The sequence below is a fragment of the Rhamphochromis sp. 'chilingali' genome, assembly GCF_963969265.1.
Source record: "Rhamphochromis sp. 'chilingali' genome assembly, chromosome: 7".
Taxonomy (NCBI): Eukaryota; Metazoa; Chordata; class Actinopteri; order Cichliformes; family Cichlidae; genus Rhamphochromis; species Rhamphochromis sp. 'chilingali'.
This window is the reverse complement of record NC_137934.1, coordinates 29,680,938-29,694,594: the sequence shown is the minus strand read 5'-3', so window position 1 is coordinate 29,694,594 and position 13,657 is coordinate 29,680,938. Positions and strand designations below refer to the sequence as shown.

The following is a 13,657-nucleotide window of genomic DNA, read 5'->3' as shown; positions in this document are numbered from 1 at the left end:
GGTTGTTTGTCCCTGTGTGTTAGCCTTGCGACAGACTGGCGACCTGTCCAGGGTGTACCCCGCCTCTCGCCCTATGACAGCTGGGATAGGCTCCAGCGCCCCCCGCGACCCTGAAAAGGATAAGCGGAGATGGATGGATGGATCTTTATCTCACATGAATTTATTTGTCTAGGCAAATAGGACTGAACAGTGACTGTGCGTGTGTGTGTACTGTATAGCACAGTTATCCGTATGGAAACTAGGATTATTCCTGATTACAGTCAAGAATGCTCTGTTCCAGTCTGCAGTCAATCCTCGGGTATCCTGACATTTGCGGTTTAAACAGCAGCATCCACCAACCAGAGACGATGCTGTTTCTACAACATTTTTTGTCCGTAAAACAAGGTTGATATCATGTAGGCTTATGGTTTCTACATGAGCACTATTCACTATTTTGTAGATCATACTAAGTCTGCTTTGGATGGTTATAACATTATGGCTCATAGTCAAAGTCCATAGGGAGAATATGAATGGGATTTTTGAGCTCCATAGTAATGAACAATTTCCCAGAGTAGTGTCTTGATACTCTAGTGGTGCCTAAGCATGCTGCAGCACCTCCTGAAGGATGGTATGGGGGCTACATGTGATAAACTACAAAATTAAAATAATTTAGTATTTAGGTCCTGAGTTCAATTCCACCATCAGGCCGGGGTCTTTCCGTGTGGAGTTTGCATGTTCTCCCCATGTCTGCGTGGGTTCCCTCCGGGTACTCCGGCTTCCTCCCACCGTCCAAAGACATGCAGCTTGTGGGGATAGGTTAATTGGATAATCCAAATTGTCACTAGGTGTGAATGTGCAAATGAATGTGAGTGCGAATGGCTGTCTGTCCATGTGTGTTGGCCCTGCAACAGACTGGCGACCTGTCCAGGGTGTACCCCGCCTCTCGCCCTATGACAGCTGGGATAGGCTCCAGCTCCCCCCGCGACCCTGAAAAGGATAAGCGGAAGCGAATGGATGGATGGATAGATGGTTATTAAATATTTAATAGTGGAATTTACATGTTTTAGATTACAGTTCCTATCATCAGAATGATAAATACACTTTCCTTCTTTCAAGATATCTGTACAATTGGCTTTCATAGTCCTTGGATAGCTGCTGCTGTATAACGTCTGTCTACTCAAACAATCCTTGATTGGTTTGAGTAGCTGGGTTGATAAGGATAGGTTTGTGAGCGTCATGCTAAAGTGCAGTAATGCTGGCAGACTAGACTCTATAGTACACTTATGATCAATTTCTTGCATCATAACATATATGAAAGGAATAAAAATATGTACCTCATGCACAGTAATCAGTTAGTGAATGCAAAAACAGAACCGGCTTTTGTAACAATTTCATTTAAGAAGGTGTCAAATAAAAATGGACTGGCATATATAGGATTAGCTATTAGCAAGTAGTTTATCACAACACTTTTTGGTTGTCACTGTTTAGCATCATTGTTAATTGTGAGCCTATGCCCAGTCAGTGTATGTGTGTAGACTGTGTTTGTTTTTCCTCTTTTAGATATCACAATCATATAAGAACAATGCATGACCAGTGTACAAGCCTTGGCAAAAATTATGCAATCAGCCCACAACAAACAACTCAAACATGTAAAATTATTTTCATTAAGGCTGTGAGGGGTTTTTTTTCCTTTGCAGATCAAGGATAGGACATATATCACCTGTTGGGATCATGAGGAAAAATATGCCAATTAATACTTTGTTGCATCTTCTCACACTTTTATCGTGCATTGAATGGTTTAAGGCATGGACTTCAGGTAAAACAACATTCTCCATCAAGCTGGTTCCAAACATCTCAGAAGTGCTTTGCAGATTTGAGTTTTATCCTGGACCATTTTTCTTTTCTGTTTCTACCATCAGTTGTCATTCAGTATATCTGAATCTCCCGAAAAAAAAGTGTTCACCCTTTTTGCTCTGTGGAAAGATCCATTATCATCACCATCATCAAACCTACTTTCTCTGATGGACAGGAAAGTGTCCAAAATTTAAATGTATACCTGTGCATTTACTGTTCAGATAATGAGTGTCATCTCCTCACATCTGTAATGCAACCCAGTATCATAAATGATGTGGGACATTTTCTTGCTTTCTTCAGACAGTCGTCTCTATATGTGTCATTTGAAAAATACTGTATAAAAGTTGCAGTACCATCTCCTCTGCTAGTGAAGATTTGTGCTTCGTGACTGAAAATCACTTTCATCCAGTCATCCACAGTCTATGCTTGTCTCTCTTCAGCCCACTGCAACCTTGTTTTGTTTTGTTTTTTTTTGTACTAGTTGCTATTTGCTTTTCTGCTTATAAATCCCCCTTCATTCAGCCCATTTCTTACTGTTCCATCACGGGCACCAACTTCTGTTTCTACTTGTTTGTTTTACATTTGTTTTATTGTGAATTTTCTATTTTCAAGAGGTTAGGGCAGAATACAACTCTTTAAAGTTCATTTTTATGTTTTCATTTTATTATCTTCCCAGTTATTTTCCAGTTTAGTTAACTGAGAACTAACATCTTACAGACTGATATCACTCTTGTTGGGCCCATGCTTTTTATCAATCAGATGCACCAGGTTGTTAGGGTCTGTTGCAAACCCATCCATCCATCTTCATCCGCTTTATCCGAGGCCGGGTCGCGGGGGCAGCAGCCTAAGCAAAGAGGCCCAGACCTCCCTCTCCCCAGCCACCTCCTCCAGCTTATCCGGGGGAACACCAAGGCGTTCCCAGGCCAGCCGAGAGATATAATCTCTCCAGCGTGTCCTGGGTCTGCCCCGGGGCCTCCTCCCGGTGGGACATGCCTGGAACACCTCACTCAGGAGGTCCCCAGGGGGCATCCTTGTCAGATGCCCGAACCACCTCAGCTGGCTCCTTTCGATGTGGAGCAGCAGCTGCTCTACTCTGAGCCCCTCCCGGATGGCCGAACATCTCACCTTATCTCTAAGGGAGAGACCAGCCGCCCTTCGGAGGAAGCTCATTTCTGCCGCTTGTATCCGCGATCTCGTTCTTTCGGTCACTACCCACAGCTCGTGGCCATAGGTGAGGGTAGGGACGTAGATCGACCGGTGAATTGAGAGCTTCGCTTTTACACTCAGCTCCCTCTTCACCACAACGGACCGGTGCAGCCTCCGCATTACTGCAGCTGCAGCCCCAATCCGTCTGTCGATCTCCGGCTCCCTTCTCCCATCACTCGCGAACAAGACCCCGAGATACTTCAACTCCTCCACTTGGGGCAGGAACTCATCCCCGACCGGGAGTGGGCACTCCACCCTTTTCCGGCTGAGAACCATGGCCTCAGATTTGGAGGTGCTGATCCTCATTCCCGCTGCTTCACACTCGGCTGCGAACCGTTCCAGTGCGAGCTGGAGGCCCTCACCCGATGAAGCCAACAGAACCACATCATCCGCAAAAATCAGAGATGAGATTCTGAGGCCACCAAAGTGAAAGCCCTCCGCCACTTGGCTGCGCCTAGAAATCCTGTCCATAAAAATTATGAACAGAACCGGAGACAAAGGGCAGCCCTGGCGGAGCCCATCACCCACCGGGAACGAGTCCGACTTATTGCCGGCAATGCTAACCAAGCTCTTACAACGGTTGTATAGGGATCGAATGGCCCGTAGCAATGGGCCAGACACCCCATACTCCCGCAACACCTCCCACAGGACACCCCGAGGGACACGGTCGAATGCCTTCTCCAAGTCCACAAAACACATGTAGACTGGTTGGGCAAACTCCCATGCACCCTCAAGTATCCTCGAGAGGATAAAGAGCTGGTCCAGTGTTCCGCGACCAGGACGAAAACCGCATTGTTCCTCCTGTATCCGAGGTTCGACTAGCGGACGAACTCTCCTTTCCAGCACCCTGGCATAGACTTACCTAGGGAGGCTGAGGAGTGTGATCCCCCTGTAGTTGGAACACACCCTCCGGTCCCCCTTCTTAAAGATGTTGCAAACCCAATTCTACAAAAAAAAGAAAATGTGGTGCTGTTTAAAATGTAAATAAAAACAGAATGCAATGATGTGCAAATCTCATAAACCCATATTTTATTCACAATAGAACATAGAAAAAATCAGATGTTTTCACTTAGAAAATATACAATTTTAAGAAAAATTGTGTCTCTTTTTCAATTTGATGGCAGCAATGCATTACACAAAAGTTGAGACAGCGTCATTTTTATTACTGTGTAGCATTAACAACAGTCTGTTGATGTCCAGGAACTGAAGAAACCAGTTGTTGGATTTTGTGAGAGCAATGTTGTCCCGTTTTTGCATGATATAGGATTCTAGCTGCTCAATAATCCTGGGTCTGATCATAAACTGGATGATCCCTATCCTTTTTAATCCAGAGGATATGGAGTCCATGCTTTCCAAAAATAATTTCAAATCTTGATTTTTCTGACCACAAAACAGTTTTCCATTTCAGTCCATTTGGGACAGAAAAGATTGCAATGTTTCTGGATCATGTGGGGCGATCGTGGCTCAAGAGTTGGGAGTTCGTCTTGTAATCGGAAGGTTGCCGGTTCGAGCCCCGGCTTGGACAGTCTCGTTCGTTGTGTCCTTGGGCAAGACACTTCACCCGTTGCCTACTGGTGGTGGTCAGAGGGCCCGGTGGCGCCAGTGTCCAGCAGCCTCGCTCTGTCAGTGCGCCCCAGGGTGGCTGTGGCTACAATGTAGCTTGCCATCACCAGTGTGTCAATGTGTGTGTGAATGGGTGGATGACTGGATATGTAAAGCGCTTTGGGGTCCTTAGGGACTAGTAAGGCGCTATATAAATACAGGCCATTTACCATTTATATGTTCACATGTATTGGTTCTTCTTTGCATTATAGGGCTTTAGTCTGCACTCGTGGATGGCATGTGAACTGTGTTTACAGACAATGAGTTCTGTAAGTCTTCCTGAGCCCATGCAGTGATTTCCATGACAGACCATGCCTGTTTTTACTGCAGTGCTGTCTGAGAGCCTGAATCTCACGGGCATCCAGTATGCTTTCTCTAGATTCTTTGACTCTTATGACGACATTATGTACTGTATATGATGAGACATTGAAAGTCTTCACAATTTTATATTGAGGAAAATGTTTTCTGATTATGTTCCACAATTTAAAGATGCAGTTTTTCTGCCCTAACTTGTACTAATAGCTGTTTCCTTTTTATATTGCTTACTTTTACAGCTCTTTGTTGACACCATCCCAACTTTTTGGAGACATGTTGCTGCCATCAAACTCAAAAAGAGACACAATTTTTTTTTATAGTTTTTTTTAGATTATTTATTTTTTAAATCATTATATTCTGCTTATATTTACTTTTTTGGAATAGAGATTGTAGTTCTGCAGGTATTTGATTTTGAAACACCTGCAGAACTACATTTCTACAAGGGATTTCTTTTCTCTGTATTAATCTGAAACAAGATCTGTTTTTGTTTTTTTGCACACTATATTTACACAGCAATCTTTTATACAGGTATTGGAGGTGAAACCCTAACTCGCGCATTTAACACTCACAATTTGAAACACTTGCCCACAGACAATAAAAGCATAATATGGGCAAAGGTGTATATCACCAGAAAGTTATAGATACAGAAACCAAATTTCCTTTTATGATATATAAATTAGAAACCTTAAGCAGCTGAGTTAATTAGAGAAGCTTTCTAACTGTTGTTCTTTGCATGTATAAAGGAAAGCTCAGATGACTGCCACCGCTGAGAACAGTTTGCATTCTGGCATGCTGGGTCAAATTAAAATGCATCTGATTCATCACACACTAGAGCATTAGTAACTCACAACAGGAGTTAAAACCCATGATCTGCAGCAGAGTGGATTTACCACAGCGCAGTAAACAGCCATAATAAACTCTCTGCATAGTTACTCACTATATGAACTCCAAGGTACAGCTATAATACGTCTCCATGAAAACTGGAGACGTATTATAATAGATGAAAATTGTCACGTGTAGTAGAGTAGCACCGCAGCACGTCACCAGTCTAAAGGCCAGATGGTCTCCATACCTGTGAACAGCATACACAAGTTCTGCTTTCAGTCTTATTTGTTGCAGAAATACAGCAATAAATTTGCTTGGTATAATTTTATGTTTGACTTGTTCCTTTTTGATAAACAACATATTCATTACTCCACCTGTGAGATCATTAAAAAAAATAAAATGTATATAAATAATTATAATCTGGAGAAAAAGTTCACAAAACAGGCTAAACTATAAAAACCACATAATCCAAAGCTCAGGATTCAAATAGATCTTTCAGAATAACAGTCTCCTTTGCTATAAATCATTAACCAGAGACAACCTGATTAAAACCAAATCACTGACTGACCAAACAGAGATTCTGCCCTCTGAAAAGAGAGCGCTAAGTGATGTCAAGAAGAAGAAATACAGACATATCACATATTAAAGGGAATAAAAACTTGCTGTAAATAATCTTAAAAGAATGAATATTGCAACTCCCAAGTCAGTCTCCTTTCCATCCCATTTCCATGTTTTCCATGTTTCTAGATCAATCCAAACCAGATGGTGTGGAGTGCAAGTGAACTCAAAACCCAGTAACAGGGAGTCTGTGGGGGTACTGACCTACATATCATAATCTGGTAACACAAATGCAAGCACTTGTTTCACAAAATGAATGACATATATCATATAATTAGATATGCATGTTTCTGCTTCAGAAATATTAATTTAGCTGTGCATGAAACTTGGAAACCACTTACTTTTAATGCGTCATCTCTGTATTTACAAGGAGATGACGCATGAGAACGTGCCGTATCGAGAGGGCAAAGAGTCTATCAGTATCCATGGTGATGGATGTTTCTTACCTAGTGGCAAGCATGGATATTCATATACCTTTTGATTCCTACCTAACTCTTTAGTGTGGAGTGGCCTTCACAGCTGTATCTACAGTGGATTGACACTCTATAGTTAAGAGGGAAAGTCTTTTATTTGCCAGTTCCAGTCACGTTACACCTGCCCAGCAGACACCCTCTCCATCACAGGTTTAGCCTTCACACCTGCTCCTTATCAGCTAATCAGCTCCTGACCTGCTACCTGCCTGCCCAGCTGCATGTGTCTGTCAGATCAAGCTGACAAGATGTATAACATTCACTCCAACTGTGTCCATATACATATGGGTGTATTTTTAAGCTTTGTTTTGTCCTTTGTATACATGCAAACAGACCTTTAGGTCAATTCCAACTGATTTTTAGAGAATGTCTTGCAAGTTGAAGATAGGAAAAGTCCCAAAAATTACTATATCTTTTCCTAATCACTGTTCTCGGACTTAGATGGAAAAGTCAGTGAAGTAGGGAGAATTCATAAAAACTGGGTACAAACTCAGTACTATTTAGGGTATTGCAGTGATATGATATTCCTATTGGGTTGCAAACTCAAAATACATCCCAACGCTGAAGAGCATGATATCCTGAAAACCAAATTCACTCTCTCAAATTCAGTCCTCTTTGGGTCATTTTTAATGATTAATTTCCTGACAAAGATGAATTATTCAGACGTAGGGAAAGTAAATAAATCAAAGTAAGAGAAATTGATTTTTGTTTTTATTATTTTGCTGTGTGCACTGAAATATCTCACTTAAATTAAGTTTTTATGCTTAATAAACATGTTATGCGAGATACGTGTGAAACAACATGTAACCATAACCGATAATAGTCTATCATCACTATTTAATCATGTCGTAGGCAAAAACTGTGACAGTGATGTCAATATTACTGACACTGTCAGACACCAAGCTTGGACTTCATCGGCTACCAATACCAATATTAGAAACTATGATATCACGAAAAGGGTTTTAAATAGATTATATACACTTAGACAACCTGGTCAACAGTTTATTTAGTAGTCTTTTTAGTAAGTTGGTATTTTCAAAAAAGATTAATTAAATTCTTGTATTAATAAACGGATCTACTCTTACTTTTAGTAAGAGACAGAATGAGGACATCCCTTCATGTTCTCTTTAACATACCTGACATCTTTATATTTGCCAGACCTCGACCTTCACTTCCAACCAATTGCGGCAAATCCTACCTTGAAGTGCCTGCTGTTGTGATTTGGTGACATAAATAAAACTAAAATGAACTGAATGTTCAGAAGCAGATTTGAATGTATCAGTGCAATCCTTGCCTACTGTGTGGATTTTACTGATGACTTGGATGATGGTCTCTCAGTTGTGTTGATATTCTGTTTTTTTATGAGTAGTTTGAGAGTGTGTCCTTTCATGAAGGATGTTCCAGTGTAACATGTGTAATACGGCTGTAATAACAATAAGGTCACTTCATTCAGCTGGGAACATTGCTAAGCAAAACTGATTACTGGGCATCAACCACAGACTTTTGTAAGCAATGTCACAATTATTTCCTGATAGAATCAGCTACGATATGTCCTTCAACTCTTTATGACAAACAATCAAGCCTCTGCTTCCTGTTTACACTGGCACATACATACAGTGTACATAAATAGTCATTTTATGTTTATCATTTCCACTTACAAAGAAAATGAAGAAAATAAGCTAGTCTAGATTAGATCCTTAAAATTGCTTTATTGTATAAATCCCAGCTGGCTCACCTACCTGTGTAAGTAAATATATCATCGCAAATCTTTTAAGTGTCAAACTTGGCAAAGATGTCATTTTATGGTTTATGACTCGCCTCAGCCCCTATGTGTTTCCAATAACTGCCAGACTGCTGTTAAAGTAATTATGCCCTTAGTCAGCAAATTAAAAGACAGAGCAGTCAGTCCAGTGGCATAATGGGATTAGCTAACAAATGACAAATGAGTGTGACACTTTTAAAATGTATGGTAGCATAGCTGGAGGGAAAGATCTGTTTTCATTAGTTTTACAAAAAAGCCATTTTCCTTTCCTTACCTCAACAAAGCATGTTAGATCAGACCGCAAGTCCTCCCTTTATCTCAAACAGCGAGGACACATAAATTGATTTGCTGCTAAGACTGCACTTTGTGTTCCCCAAGTGTAGTGGAGATATCAAAGATAGGCACGGCTGTGGTACTGATTCAGTCTTTGAGCACTACAGTCACCCCGGTGTCGGCCAGAACACCACTTAAGGCCAAATTGTCCCAGAGTATGAAAGAAGGAGGGAGCTTGAGGTTCCGTTTGAGGCACTTTATTGTTATCACTCAATTTCTGGGGCTGTAAACACAGCGGGTGTACATAGGTGTGTGTGTGTGGTTTCCTACAAAGGAAATAAACAAGGGAAATAACGATAAATAAAGAGAATAGGCAAGTCAAATACTCAAATATAAACATGATACAATATAGTTAAAATAAGCAAATATAAAGATCAGAAAAATATAATACACTTCAAACTGCTCACACTATGCAACTAAACAGTGCGAGGTTAAGCAACCGTCAGTACACAGGAACTACTTCCGGTAGTTGTACAAAATAATTATAATCCGCTATAATGCTCTTATTGTGAAGGGTATACTTCCGGTCGAACTACGTTCGCTATTTTATTAATCCTCGTACCTAATTGTTCGCTACAAACTCCGCTACTTCAAAGTAAACAATCACAAGCATCACATACAACATACAGAGAAGGTCTGATAACACAGGAATGACATTATGGACATACGAGCGACCGTACATGCGTCAACAAAGCTAAACCGGGGTAAGCTAACAACATAAATTAGCATATGAAATGAGGGTGAACTCACGCGTTGCATGCGTGGGCTCCAACTATGGACTACATTAGCTCCTAAATGGTAACATACTACAGTACTGACACAAACAAAGGCAAAATACAACACAGGTCACTACTTACTTGTCATTTACGCACACATAACATCCCCCAGGAATCAGTGCACCCCCTCCGGACCAACACTGCTCATCCGACATTAAACTGCCCACCTTACTAACCGGATGATGTCACTAGAAGGTGGGCTGGCCCAAACTGGCAGAAGACTGAACATTAAATGAACTTATATAAACTTATAAACACCAGTAAAACTATTCTATGAACTTTGGGGCCTTTTATACACCAAGTCTTTCTGCATTACACAATATGTTGGATAATGCGATTTCTAAAATGTTGATCTGAGTTAGAAAGGCCAAAGAGAACAAAAAAAGAGGCCCATCGGCAGAAGCCAGGCTGATTGTTTGCAGTGAAAACATAAAAAATCTCTTCTTACTGTGTTTTGTGGTATTTGATAGAGCAATGCCACTGCACTTCAATTAAAGGGATCCATGGAATTACCTGTGTGTACTGCCGATACAGTACAAACAATGCAGCAATCGTCAATTTTAATTACATTTATTATCAAATGTATCCACAATGCTAAACGGTTTCAAAGGATGTGCTTTCACCAGACATCAGTTGATTTTATCCCTAATGAGCTCCGAGACCTCACTCGTTATTGAACTGAGCTCTTTATTTTGATGTTGGCTGTAAGCCTGTAAAGTTTTAGACTGCATCTTCCACAGATACGATAATTTTTTTCCCCCAGGACAACAGTTTGTAAATGTGGCAAACACATACAAAAACACAGTGTTAAAATTAAGTATTATAGTTTTGTCATATCACAAAAAAGTGCACACATGCATGGTAAAGCAGGTACAGGGGAGTTTCTGCTTAGTGACTAAAAAACCTTATAAGCATTCCCACAGGGAACTCTGCTCTTGTAGAAGTTATGACATAATGTACGACAGACTAATAGAGCGGGAGTGGAAATTATGGCGTAGTTACTTATAGTATAGAGGTCATTTAAAAAAAAGTTTTCATTCTGGAGTTTAACTGTGACTTTTGCTAAAAGAAAACATTGTGTGAATGAATTGCTTATTATTGCCAACTGCAAGAGGACAAAAAAAAGCATTAAAAACTTCAAAAACACATTTTCAACTTTTAACCCAACTATAAATTTTAGCCCTGTTGTCTTTATTACCCAAACTGTCCTATAAACCAGAGAACCAGATATGCAGGCCAAGCAATGTATATATTTATGTACTCAGTGTGTGCATGTGCTCAAACAATGGAGATCAGTGGCGTTGCGCGTGCACGTGTCAGCGGGTACGTGCTTCATTGCATGTATGATCACATTAGAGGACCAGACCCTCCTTTCAGGTTTTAATTAGCAGGCCTCACAGCTGCTTACCGTTAGAAAGGCAGGAGAGAACATCCAGCGATAAGCAAATTAACACTGAGTGAAGCTCTGCTCAGGTCTGGGAGTTTGAGCCTGAGCAGACTCTGGCTGTTATTACAGCTGCAGGTGGAGAAACATACACAAACACAAGTGCTGTACACAGAGGTGGATAAATCATCAGATTTTGTACTTAGGTAAAAGTAGCCACACTGCACTTTGGAAATACTATGTGGAAAAAGCAGTCATTTACATTTTTACTCAAGATAGAAAGCATCAAAATTCACTTAATGAAAAAAAATAAAGGCATATTTCAGACTAATTTATGTTATATTTGTAACTTGTATTCATTGATTCATTAATGTGTCAGTTTCTTTAAATTTGAAAGTGCAATAGATGCTACTTGTAGCCTACATTTAGTCCTTGTTTTATTTTTTATTTTTTCTCAAACTTTCCATCGCACCCTTTACTAGGGAATATTAATAAACTATATGAGAAAAATGGACATAGACAATGTGACTTTACCCACTACTTTCTTAATTCCATTCTGTAGCCTGAAGATTAGAATTCTGGCAGCTCCCATCTTGATTATGATTAGATTAAAGTCTAGGTTTTGATCTTCGCTGTGTGCTGTCGGCTTTGTGCTCACACCCAACTACAAAGAGAAAGATCATATGCGTGTCCTCATTATGATAGGGATTTGTGTTGGTTTTTGGGCTGTAGCCTCAGATTGATATTGTTGACTGGTAATTATAAAACAATATTTTTCAGGTCATTTTACATAAGGAAATGAAAAAGAAAGGCAACGAGTAGCGTAACTAATCATTCTCTCATGGGACGAATTAAGTTATGTACTCCACTTTAAGAAGAGTTCTGTGTAATATGTGTAATTACTTTTACTTTATTAATTTTTGCGAGTAACGACTCCAACAGTGATGAGAACAAAGAGAGGAAAGGTGTCCAACAGGCACAAACATTTGACCACACAGCACAAATTCTAATTTTCACGAGTTTGATGTCATTGCTATGCTGCTTATTAATGCTGTCCACACTCTGTCCACTAGACTCGTTAAAAAGGGAGACAAAAGCCATGGAGAATAAAAATGTTTCTGGTACCAGGCTTCAAATGTGCTTTTTGACACCCTGAAGTGAGCCATTTTGACATGGGAGTCTATGGGTGCTTTTTGAGTCAGCCTTAAGTGATAAACCTTGTAAAATACGATTAGTTGTAAATGTCAGTGAACAGCTATTATTCCATCACATAAACCTATGTCATTTTTTCCAAAACAATGTCAGTTTTTTTGATTTATGGACATTTTTTTCTTCAATCAAGGCAACGCTGCAGCTTCATTACAACCACATCAGCAACTTTAATTTTTAAATCACAAAGTAATCCAGGGTATGCTCCATAGAGTCAAATATTCTGATCACCAGGCTCTATGAGTTTCCTTTATCTCGCTTACCTTGGCACTATGATGTTTTCCACTGAGATCCAGAAAAAGTGCTGAGGAAATGATATTTTCTGAAAGGATTTAAAAGTACAGGTCACATATCTAAACACAACGGGGAAATGAACAGAAAAAGACAAAAGATTTGAGTGTACAAGAAAATAAATAGAGAAATAGAAAGATGTGCACTCAAGAGACAAAACAAAAGAAAAAATCCCAACAAAGAAACTCTCAGGAAATGAAACAACTTGGCAGAGAAAGGAACACTAGAAAACTAAAGGCATAGCAGTGACCATAACTATTCAACAACAATAGAAGAGTCATTCAATCATTTAATTATTTATATTTGTTTTCATGCTGTTTAAAGGGTTTTTTGTGCTTTAAAAAGTGTCTCTGATTTTCTTCTTTGTGATGTCCTCTTTTAAATTTTCCTTTGAGCTACATGTCAGTTTTGCATAAGACTTACTTTTGTCTTCAATTAACCTTTTCCAATTCCTCCAGCCTATATTGTGCTTTATTTACTTTTCTTACACCAGTGCCTGTACACTGTGGCTGGAAGAAAAGCGAATCATTTCTGTTTGTCTTTCCACCGGGGCTTCACATACCCTGTATTTTTCTGAAAAGCCATTTTCTCTGTTTTTCTTTTCTGTTGCTGGTCTGTTACCTGGAAAGATTAATGATAGCACTAAGAAAAGCCAAGTTAACTTGTTTTATCCCTGACCATACAGACCTCCAACAACCCACAGTTTTTAGTATAGTTTCAATCTGCATGGTGGAGAAATGCAGCAAGCAGCATCATACCTTCTACATTTGTAGGCTGAAGCAAGACCACAGTTGTTAATGCTATGACCTCTGTGGCTGCTGTGATGTAAAAGGAGGCGGTACACACCCTTGAAGTCATATATGTTGTTCTCTCAGGAAATGTCATGTGGACTGACAGAAAAGATTCTCCTGGTGCTGCAGAGGTTTCTCAAAAATAGTGCTCTTTGTTTTTTCTTTTAAATATAGGGTGAAAAATGTTACATGTTTTTATACTTTCTGTAATAAGAACCACGTGAGGAGGACCTAAATGTGGG

At 40.0% G+C, this 13,657-nt stretch overlaps 1 long non-coding RNA gene across 2 annotated transcripts; it reads right to left on the bottom strand.

The window, feature by feature from the left end:
- LOC308399728 lies at positions 1 to 9,918 on the bottom strand. 2 transcript variants are annotated; one of them, XR_013972245.1, is made up of 5 exons: positions 9,822 to 9,918; positions 8,906 to 9,230; positions 5,894 to 6,028; positions 3,902 to 3,984; positions 1 to 110 (listed from the first exon to the last, which is right to left on the bottom strand). It is a non-coding gene; the product is annotated as an uncharacterized lncRNA (long non-coding RNA). The 2 variants fall into 2 exon arrangements; XR_013972246.1 differs by lacking the exon at positions 1 to 110 and adding an exon at positions 828 to 966.
- Between the last annotated feature and the right edge of the window lie 3,739 nt (positions 9,919 to 13,657).